Genomic DNA, 10,664 nt, shown 5'->3' on the forward strand with positions numbered 1-10,664 from the left:
GTTGTGGCACCTGCCCCCAAGGCGGCAGTAGTACAGTCTACTCCGCCGCCTAGCGAATTGAGGCCGGAGACTCCAGGGTCCTCTGGTCTCAAGGCCTCCCCTCACCAGGCGAGGCCTAAAATCCGAACCACCAGCTCGCATGTGCGGGCAACCAGTGCCTCTGGGGAGGCAATGGATACAACGGTACCCTTGGTACCAAAAGAGCGGCGCGCCTCCTTGGACCGCGTTAAGAAAAATAAAAAACCAATAACGGGGCCGGACGACCGTCCTGCCACCTGAATTAACGAGCTCACTCCAACACAGGATACTCTCTGTACACACAGCAGTATCTCTCTTGTTTAAATATGCAGACAGAAATATTACAGTGGAACATCCGAGGCCTTCTTCGAAACCTCGATGACTTACAAGAACTCCTCCATGAACACAATCCAAGAGTGCTGTGTGTACAGGAGACACACTTAAAACGAACTAACACAAACTTTTTACGTAACTACATAATCTTCCGAAAGGATAGAGATGGTGCCATGCTACCATCCGGTGGTGTAGCGGTTATAGTAAGTCAAGGTATAGCATGCACACAATTACCCCTTCAAACTTCTCTCGAGGCGGTGGCTGTCCGAGCAGTTATTCTAAACAAACTTGTCACTGTTTGCTCTTTGTACATACCACCGCACCACCGTCTCGAAAAACTTCAATTCCAGTCTTTAATCGACGAACTACTTGAACCTTATCTGGTCCTTGGGGACCTGAACGCACATAATGGTCTGTGGGGTGACTCTCGCTGTGATGCCCGAGGTCGTCTCATTGAACAATTCCTCATTTCATCGGGTGCTTGTCTGTTGAATAGGAAAGAGGCAACATACTATAACCTTGCCAACAAAACTTACTCTTCCATAGACCTCAGTATCGCATCTCCTTCACTTGTACCATTACTTCAGTGGAAAGTCATAAATAATCCATACGGATGTGACCATTTCCCTTTAGTTTTGAGTACACCAATAATAAATGAATGTCCTCCACATGTTCCCAAATGGCTGGTAAACAAAGCCAACTGGGAACGATTTCAAAAGCTTACTCACCTAAATTGGACTGACATATGCGGGTTAGGCATAGATGAAGCAGTGCAGTACCTCACGGCTTTTCTTACTGACGCAGCAACCAAGTGCATTCCACAAACATCTGGACTGCCCGGCAAACGACACGTTCCGTGGTGGAACACTGAGTGCCAGAATGCGCGAAAGGAACAGAACAGGGCATGGAGGTTGCTGCGGAACTCGCCGACAGCGGAAAACCTTGAGAGCTTTAGGAAAATAAAATCTCGAGGCAGGAGAACGCGTCGGCAGGCCGGCAAAGAAAGCTGGCACAAGTTTTTATCAGGGATAAATTCATATACACAAGAGGCTAAAGTCTGGAACATGGTTCGTAGGGTAGCAGGAAGACAAGTACACTCACTCCCACTCGTAAACACACAGGGTGATAGCCTGGAAGATCAAGCGAACTTCCTCGGTGCACACTACGAGCAGGTGTCTAGCTCGTCACACTACACTGAAGCTTTCCAAAGACACAAAGCAAAGATAGAAAAGCAGAAACTAGAATCCAAGTGCACAAATTACGAGGAATACAACCAACCTTTCAACTTAGCTGAGCTACAAACATCACTAAACTCTTGCAATAATTCCGCTCCAGGCTACGACCGTGTCACATATGAAATGTTGAAAAACTTGCCGCTCGAAACGCGAAAAACTTTACTCTCTCTATACAATGCTATCTGGCTTTCAGGCACCATCCCTGCTTCCTGGAAAGAGGCTATTGTTATCCCTATTTTGAAACAGGGCAAGGACCCTTCCTCAGTTTCAAGTTATAGGCCCATTGCACTAACCAGCTGCGTTTGTAAACTTTTTTGAAAAAATGATAAACCGCCGACTTTTACATTTCCTTGAAACACACAATTTGCTCGACCAATTTCAGTGTGGGTTTCGGGAGGGTAGATCCACCACCGACCATCTGGTGCGTATCGAGGCACAGATCCGAGAAGCTTTTGTCCACAAACAATACTTCCTCTCAGTGTTTCTCGATATCGAGAAGGCTTACGACACAACATGGCGTTTTGGGATATTAAGAGACTTGTCTTACCTGGGTGTGCGCGGTAGAATGCTTTCCATAATCGAGAGTTACTTGTCCAATCGGAAATTCCGCGTCCGTGTGGGCAGTACTCTCTCCCAAATATTTGTGCAAGAAACGGGAGTACCGCAAGGTGGTGTACTTAGTTGTACACTTTTTATTATTAAAATGAATTCCTTGCACCTGTCCATCCCCCGCAACATGTTCTATTCCACATATGTCGATGACGTCCAGCTTGGCTTTAAGTCATGCAACCTAGCAATGTGTGAGCGACAGGTTCAGTTAGGTTTAAACAAGGTCTCCAAATGGGCAGAGGAAAACGGCTTCCGGCTGAACCCAGGAAAAAGCACGTGTATCTTGTTCTCTCGAAAGAGAGGCATGCACTCGGAACCTGACATTCGGCTGAACGGGCAACGTCTGTCCGTCAAAGCCGAGCATAAATTCTTAGGCTTAATCTTGGACAACAAGTTGACCTTCGTACCGCACTTCAAGTATTTAAAAACAAAATGTTTAAAAGCCATGAATGTTATAAAAGTGTTGTCACGTACTACGTGGGGTAGTGATAGGCAATGCCTCATGAACCTCTATAGAAGCCTTATTCGTACCCGCTTAGATTATGGGGCCGTTGTCTATCAGTCTGCCACTCAAAGTGCCTTGAAGATGCTGAACCTCGTGCACCATTTGGGCATCCGCCTTTCTACGGGTGTTTTTTGCACCAGCCCCGTAGAAAGCCTTTATGTTGAGTCAAATGAGTGGTCGCTTCATCTGCAGAGAACTTACATGTCCTTTGTTTATTTCCTTAAGGTGAAAGCAGACAAGAAGCACCCCTCATACTCTACAATTAATGATTTGTCGAGCTCAACTCTTTTTAAAAACAGGCCTTCGATGAGGCAGCCCTTCTCAGTTCGCCTGAAGTGTCTAGCTGAAGAAACTGAAGTGTCACTTGAACACAGTTTAATGGCTCCTGTAGCATACCCGCCACCGTGGCAGTGGCAGACTATAGACTGCGATGTGTCTTTCCTAGAGGTTACAAAACATGCACCTATTGCCCATATCCGAACATACTTTCTGGAACTTCAACACAAATACACATGTCCTGACTTCTTCACAGATGCCTCCAAGACTAACTCCTCTGTGTCCTACGCTGCTGTCGGCCCATCCTTTTCGGATGCTGGCCCTCTACATCCACGCACAAGTATCTTCACAGCGGAAGCTTACGCGATACTGGTGGCAGCTAAACACATCAAACAATTACAAATACAAAAAGCAGTAATTTATACAGACTCCCTCAGTGTGGTAACGGCTCTGCACAGTCTTAAAAAACAAAAAAACCCAGTCCTTGTCTCACTTTACTCCATTTTGTGCACACTCTACACGCACAAACAACATGTTGCAGTGTGCTGGGTGCCAGGGCACCGTGAGATCCAAGGCAACGTGAGGGCGGATCAGCTCGCTGCATCCGTCCATGAGAGCACCGCCATTACATCCATATCAATCCCGGCCCTTGATCTTAAGCCGTCTCTCAAACTAAACCTCAGGGACTACTGGCAGAGCAAGTGGGATACACACACACAAAACAAACTACACGTTATCAAGCCACACCTTGGCCATTGGCCACCAGTATCAAAATCACGTCTAACAGAGGTAACACTAACAAGACTCAGGATAGGTCACACATACACGACACACACACATCTTTTATCCGGTGGTGATCCACCATTGTGTGATAAATGTGGTGAGGCTTTAACAGTTCTTCACGTTTTAATCCAATGTAAACAGTTAGAAACTCTAAGAAAACAACACTTCCCATTACCCTACCGACAACATATACCTTTACACCCTGCAATGTTTGTCGGTAGGGAACCACTTTTCACCCATAAATCATTGTTAGCTTTTTTAAGAGATGTTAATTTTTACCATGTAATATACCCAGGCATTGCGTAGCGTGACCTCTCAAGAGAGGTCGCTGCTGCTGTGATTACATTTAAAAGCACTTGCCTTGCAGCCCTTGGACACAAGGGCACTGATGAGGCAAGTGTGCTAATGCCAAATATTTTTACATGTTTTTATTATCAAAACCTTTGTCACCCTTTTTAATATGCATATCACGCCACTGTCATGTCTTTAATACTTATGTTTTTACCCGCATTATCGCGAGGAATTTTAAGGCCCCTATACAGCCACGCAACATATCATTGTCCACATCTCTATACTCATTGAAATGGCGCTCTTTGGCCATCAATTGGCCCTTGCGCCATAAAACACCACACATCATCATCAGAGTCTGTCATCATGGTTGTTGGAGACCGTTTTGGGTAAGAGCAGTGGCTAGAAGGGACAGCAAAAGTAATTCAAAGCAGAGAGGCGAGCGAGTTGGTTCTGATTTATTATATCGTAAAAGAGCTTGTGGTGTTCACTTTCTTGTCCTCGTCATTTTTTGGGCTAAATTTATGCTGTAATGAAGTATTGCACTTTCAACACCATGATGCGAGCTCGAGGAGCACAAAAAGAAGTGAATCTCCTCAAGGCTTGGTAACAAAAAGCGTTTATTTCACAGGTGCCGAGACACGGCTGCTTACAAAGTGTCATGCGAGCTATGCACCGAGAGGGTGCACTAGGCTCTTCGTTGTTTACACTTTGCAACTCACGTGCGTTAGAGTAGACGAGGCACCATGGAGACCGTTTTGGGTAAGAGCAGTGGCTAGAAGGGACAGCAAAAGTAATTCAAAGCAGAGAGGCGAGCGAGTTGGTTCTGATTTATTATATCGTAAAAGAGCTTGTGGTGTTCACTTTCTTGTCCTCGTCATTTTTTGGGCTAAACTTATGCTGTAATGAAGTATTGCACTTTCAACACCATGATGCGAGCTCGAGGAGCACAAAAAGAAGTGAATCTCCTCAAGGCTTGGTAACAAAAAGCGTTTATTTCACAGGTGCCGAGACACGGCTGCTTACAAAGTGTCATGCGAGCTATGCACCGAGAGGGTGCACTAGGCTCTTCGTTGTTTACACTTTGCAACTCACGTGCGTTAGAGTAGACGAGGCACCATGCCACATAGACTTTCTGTGAACTTCTCTTTGGCGCATTCTTGCTTTCTGCTGGTACATTCGGATTTGCACAATTCAAGTACTCGTTTCAGGGATCGCTCCAGATCAACCAACGAAAAATTGCACTAAGCAAGCACTGGAACTGTACAAGGGGCATGGCATACGTTGACAATACTTCACAGATAATGAAGGTAATAATACAGTGTCTTCTTTCATTTGGAGCGTTGAAGCCTGTTTTTATCACTGCATTTGGCACATATTTAACGAGATGCAGAAAATTTGACACGAAGTGCAGTAGTATCACTAGGATGCATTGTGTTGCACATTTTTGAAATTGTCTTGTAGGCCAAAGGCATTCTACATTAGTGGTTGCCAGGTAGCACCATCAGAGCAGATCGAATCTACATGAAGTGCCCTTTTATGCAGGATTGATACTTCTTAAAGAATTCTTGCTAGCACTCTGCTTTTCCCATTTCCACGAAATGGAAATACAGCACTGCAAAAATAGTGAAGGAAACCAGTTAACTTCTTCTACTCTGACAGCTTAATTGAACGCTCTATAGCTATAACTTAAGTCCATTTGCCTATAAATGGCTGCAGCATGACAACCAATTCACGATTTGCTTTGGTGTGCTTGCTGCAGTCGTCAGTAAACTTTCCTAAATCCACAAATCCTTCAATATAACTGAAATATCTGGTGTCAAGATGTGTAGAAAGTTTCGTTTTGTTTCCCTGCGAGGCCTCCGTGCCTTTTCATTCCATGTATTTCTCAATTTTACTTTAATCATCTTCAAAAGCCAATTGAAGCTTTAAATATCTGTGAGCAAAACAAATAATAACAATAAATCAGCTAGTTTTCATTGTATATGCCAACATATGCTATCAAATATCTTAATATACTTTCACAGGTAGGCATTGCTAGGGAAAATTTTGTGGGCTCACCGTTGTTCATTAGCCAAAGGCTTTTCATATGTTTAATTATGTACTTCAGAAGCCATGCACTATAGTAGTGGTATCCTCACAAGCGTCTCTGCTTATCAGCATCAAGAGAGGCCCTATAGCAGTTTGTTGCTTCCTTGGAAAGCAATTTAAACTCATGACGTTCGTTTGGGAAATAACCAGCTGCCACGATTTCACTCCATTTCCTACTTTCACTGTAATGAGGAAATCACGATTTCACTCCATTTCCTACTTTCACTGTAACGAGGAAATGTGACATTTCTGTTTCAAGAAGTTTATATGCTGTATCAATGCAGATGATTTCAGGGTAGTCGTCCAAACTTCTCTCTCCATGCCAATCTTCAACACCAGTGCTCTGACCCATCTGGCACGACACAAACGGTGCTGCTGTAATTATGTTGAAGTGACTTTGCCATCACCAGCAAGTCACTGTGGGAGCATCATTTATTGTTTCCTGCAGCATGGTTTCACAGGTATGATAGTGTTACAGCTATAATTAACTCTCCATCTTTTAGTAAGTGTCTGCATGAAGTTGAAGGATTGATTTTGATTTTGATAATCCACACTTGGCAGTGCAAGAGATGACAACATGAGTGGAAGAGAAAGGAGGAATGGTATTGTCTGTGACCGCTGCCTCCAAATGGAGACAGAGAAAGTTCTTCGCGGGTTCAATCAATCACGGTAGGACAAGATTGCAAGCAGTCTCATCCCAAGATCATGGCACGAGAGCAGCGAGGCAGAACGTTGAGCTCAATGTGGTAAAAAATGGCGTCTGCGAAAACATGAACCCAAACATGTTCCCAAACGATCGATGAGCTCTGCACTGGCTGTATATAATGAAAGCGCAGAAAACAGGTTCTGGAGTTTGCAGAGCTTAAGGCAAAGCTGGTTGGAATCACTGGTAGCTCTGCTGCCATATGTACAAGCACATGAACGGCAATATTTTCGGCATAAACTATAATTACATTCACGGGGAATAAATGAGGTTTTGAGCCATTCATAGAGAGGAAGTTCTTGCCTCTTAAACTGAATTTGTCAGTTTTCCCCTTGTGGAGCTTCAGTTCAGCGGATGAGAGGAGACTGAGAACGCCGAGGACGGGATAGAGATCGCCGTGTGCTGAAAGCTTGGGAAGCAGCAAGCATGACGCCGAAGTGCTGGGCGTCATTACCAGAGTGGAAGGCGTAGTTCGGACCATTGCTTTGTGGCCATGCACAGTCGGGAGACTTCTCTGCGTGACGGCGGCAAAACCATGCTACGTGGCCAGCGCTTCCGCATGGGAAACAGATGGGCCGGTTTTCAGGTGTGCACCACGGGTTGAAAACGGGCCACAGGCAGAGCGAACTATTGCTGAGCTGAGCAAAGAGGCTGCAGTAGTGGACCATAGTTTCTTGGTGTATGTTTGTAGACGAGGGAACAAGGGAAGGGAAGGTGGACGTAGGTGCGTATGACACAGGCAGAAACAGTGGTCTTGGCTACGATGGCACTATAAGTAACTGGAGCTGTTACAGGAACCGGTTGATGAGCAAGGAGTATGATGTCAGCCACTTGCTCTCGTATCACCTGCCAGACCTCGGGAGTCAAGAGCGACTTGGACGCCTAGGAGACTGGCAGAAGAAACAGTTGGGGTGCGACTTCTTGAACAAATTGCTTGACTTGATTGAGAAACGATGGGTCGGAGGGGGCAGCACAGGAACTGATGCCGTGTGCCAAAAGCGCGCCATGTGGTGCGAGATCTCAGTGCGTTGAAATGCGTTGCTTACGTTTTTCTTCGTAGCTGTTACAAATAGTCGTTACTTCGATAATCATCTCGGGGTTCCTCACCAAGAGCATTTGGAAGGCATCGTCCTCTATGCTCTTCATAATGTTCTTTATTTTCTCTTTTTAGGTCATGTTGGAGTTTATGTGATAGCAACTGTCCACTACATATTCAATGTAGTTGGTGAAGTTTTCAGCTCTATGTGGAGCACAGGTGCGAAGCTGATGCTCTGCCCGAAGCTTGCGGACTGCAAAGTGTCCAAATACATCTTGAAGTCTAGTAGTCTTGAGTGCCGCTCATGTGGAAACCTCTGATTCATGCACGTGGAACCACGTATTGGTGATTCCTGAGAGGTAGAAGGTGATGTAGTTGAGCTTATCTGGTTCATTCCACTTATTAGTCACACTAACTTTGTTGTACAATGACAACCAATTGTCGACGTCTTGATCTTCGGCTCCACTGAACATGGTAGGATCTCGGCGTAGTGTACCTGAACAGGTGGCCGCAGGCGACGCCTGTGGAGGCTTGCTCGGGGCAGTGTTTTCAGGCATGACAGGCAAGGGGGGAAGCGTCCGGTTTTGGAGTTCCAGGTCTGGAAATACCCAGCTCAACCACCAAATGTCACCAGGCGCTCTAGGTGACAAAGTCGTCAGATGGTAAAGTTGAGCAACGAGAAGTAACACGCAGGACAGCACCAGAACAGTGGCTTTATAACCAACCCGCTGGCCTCTTCTTCTGGAGCCACATCCCCACTGCCAATTTCTGTACAGTACATTTATACTGATTTCTAACAGTTATGATCCTTATTAAATTTGTGAATACCCTAATGTCCACACTATCATATCCAGCCGTTAGCTTAATCGATTTCACCCATTTTATATTTTTAAAAATTTTTATCAGGGTCTTTGGACAACTTCCACTGGCACAAGACAAGGTAGTCTGAAAGAGGGCATGGAGTGTCACTTGTTGCTTGTGGCACTAATAGGGGAATAAATTCTTGTTATCAGGCTGCTTACAAGGCAGGGCTAGATTACTTTGCTATTCTTCAGCAAGTACATGACATGATAACATTGTCTGATTCCAACTTCTTCATGGCAACACTGTCATGATTTTTAGGGTTGGTCCATGCGACAGACTAAGATAAGTTTGGCATAAAAGCACAAACTGTTTATCTACACTAAAAGCTGTCCTATTTCGCTGTTTTTTTTTTCTTTGAACGCAATACTACATCATCTATTTAGCTATGCTCATTGGAGGGAGTTGAGGCCTCTCCCATGTTTTGCCACCCTACCTGGCCCTACGCCTTTTATGGCCATGTTATTCCTACAAACCTCTTAATCTGATCTGCCCATCTGACTTTCTGCCTCGCCCTAGCACACTTGGCTTCTTTTGGTATCTAATCTTTTACTCTTAATGATGAGTGCTTATCTTGCCTTCTTGGTGCATGCACTACCAATGCCCATTTCTTGTTCTTGATTCTAAGTGAGACGTCTTACTCGAAATCAAGAACCGTTTGCTACTTGACTTACTTCGCTCTCTTTTTGTCTATCTCTTTTCTCTGTGTGGCATGCTGCATCTTCAATATAAGATGATCCCTTTTTGTAAGCCTCCAGGTTTCAGTCCTGTAAGTACCGGTGATATGCAACTGTTATCCCTTTCTCTTGAAGTATAGTGGTGAACTACATCTCGCAATCCGAGAATGCCTGCCTAGAGTACTCGATCTCTTTCTTAATCATCTAGTTACTTCACAAGAGCATCGATTTTTGGTTGGGTGTGTTTTGCATAGAAGAGAACTTAAGCACACACAAACAATGAAAAAGGGAAGTGATCAGTACACAAGCATCGTTTTAATGTGCTCGTGTCATAATTATCTCCATGTTCTTGTTTGTGTGTGCTCTCAAGTGTTCTGCTAGTTACTTCAGACCAGTGGTTCAGATCTGCGGCCACTGTTTCAAGAGGACAAACTTTAACTCAACAGACGAATTACAAACCATGATTATTGTATTGAATGGGAACAGCAGACCAGCAAATCAGGAAATTGGTGTACAGATAACTCAAGCAGTCTTTAACACTATTGGAAGATAGCAGTGCTTTGTGATACTTAGTGAGGCACTGGTAGGGGTAAAGGAGTGCTCTGCGTAGTTGGTTAACCCTGACATTAGAACCACCGATACAACGGGTTGATCTTGCCTGCTTCTGTCAACTTGATTGATAGCAACCTCAACATGCCCAAGGCTGCTGTCCACAATGATATTGAGATCTTGTGGTCCTTGCCACAGTTTAATGGATTGATTGTCTTTCATACTTTAAGTGTGGTATGTTGATGTGGTGTGTGGGCCCGTTAGGTCCGACGTTTTGACACTGCTTGGCCTATTGAGGTGCTCCACTGCTCCCAAGGCACTCTGAGGATTACCTACAGTGTTGCTGTGTGGATCCTTCAGGAGGTAGACTGTGTTGGTCGTGCCTGTACTCGGTTTGAGGGGCTGCTGCATCATCAAAAGACCTCTCTCTGAATTGCACCTGAATGTGCAATTCTAATCACCAGTGCGCAACTACCTTCTTCTGCCGAGCCTCGTAGACAATGACAGCTCAAATGATTTATTTATTTTTTGTCTTCACATATCGGGTCACACCTCTTGGTCCCCTTGTATCTCACCTGTGGACTATTACTCTTGTCGGCTCTTCCAAAGCACGACCTAAACACTGTTCAGCTAAGACTGCTCTCAAGAGAAGAGCTCTCTGAGCTTTTCAATGCACTGATAGTGTGAACAGTAATTATCA

General features: G+C 44.8%; 1 long non-coding RNA gene across 1 annotated transcript in view; it reads left to right on the forward strand.

Annotated features, from left to right (window-relative positions):
• Positions 1-10,664, forward strand: part of LOC119169458 (uncharacterized) — a 29,652-nt gene that overhangs the window by 12,799 nt on the left and 6,189 nt on the right. Inside the window, exon 2 of the long non-coding RNA XR_005109616.2 lies at positions 5,259-5,357. This is a non-coding gene — a long non-coding RNA (uncharacterized LOC119169458). The remainder of the gene's footprint in view (positions 1-5,258; positions 5,358-10,664) is intronic.

This window comes from Rhipicephalus microplus, chromosome 2, assembly GCF_043290135.1.
Source record: "Rhipicephalus microplus isolate Deutch F79 chromosome 2, USDA_Rmic, whole genome shotgun sequence".
NCBI lineage: Eukaryota > Metazoa > Arthropoda > Arachnida > Ixodida > Ixodidae > Rhipicephalus > Rhipicephalus microplus.